Below are 760 nucleotides of genomic sequence, written 5' to 3'. Positions count from 1 at the left end.
ACAGAAGGGCAGCTGCACCGGTTTAGGAATCGAAAAAGGGGTTGAAACAGATATCAAAACAAATTGCCTCCTCTCTTAGGCTCCATTTGTGACCTGCATACTAGGCTTGCAAAAATTATATTCAGCGCTACTATTTATTTCTTGTAAAAAAGAGCAGTTGCAATAACTTTATAGGCCTAGCAACAAAAAAAAAACATTTTAAACTTGTAATAAGGAAATAATTACTCATTGGCATCCACCCAAGCATAGTCATACGGCCCTTAAGTGTTTGACTAACATTTAGAGCCTCCTATTGCTTACCGAGTGTAGGGGAACCCTGAGGCAATGCAGCATTTCTGAACTCCCAACTTATCCCACTAGTACGAATTGGGTTCGTACCCCGATGACCTAAACAATACCCCTTTGAAATATCAAAGTTCAGAGCCGCACCAAACCTTGCAGAATTGTGCTGGTAAATGAAAAGTGGCAAGCACATTCTTTTTATCAGAACAGAAGTGGGCAAAGTCATCAGCACAGGATAAAATCATAATTCCACATTAAGGAACCGAGAAACCAAAAATAAGTGTTTCCAATTATACAGAAATAAAGGGGCTCGAGGTAAAAGCTGTGTGGTTTTAATAGGGAAGATAAGCACGCTTTCCCGCAAATTTAACCACGGCTGACACAGTTCAAAACCGCCGGACCCCCGGCCGGACCCCGTGATCGCGCACGCCGACCACGGCAGGCCTTGCTCTGAGGGAACAAAGGATCGACACACTGG

This window comes from Amblyomma americanum, chromosome 1, assembly GCF_052857255.1.
Source record: "Amblyomma americanum isolate KBUSLIRL-KWMA chromosome 1, ASM5285725v1, whole genome shotgun sequence".
NCBI classification, from domain to species: Eukaryota; Metazoa; Arthropoda; class Arachnida; order Ixodida; family Ixodidae; genus Amblyomma; species Amblyomma americanum.
The sequence above is the reverse complement of the archived record's forward strand: the minus strand, read 5'-3'. Positions refer to the sequence as shown.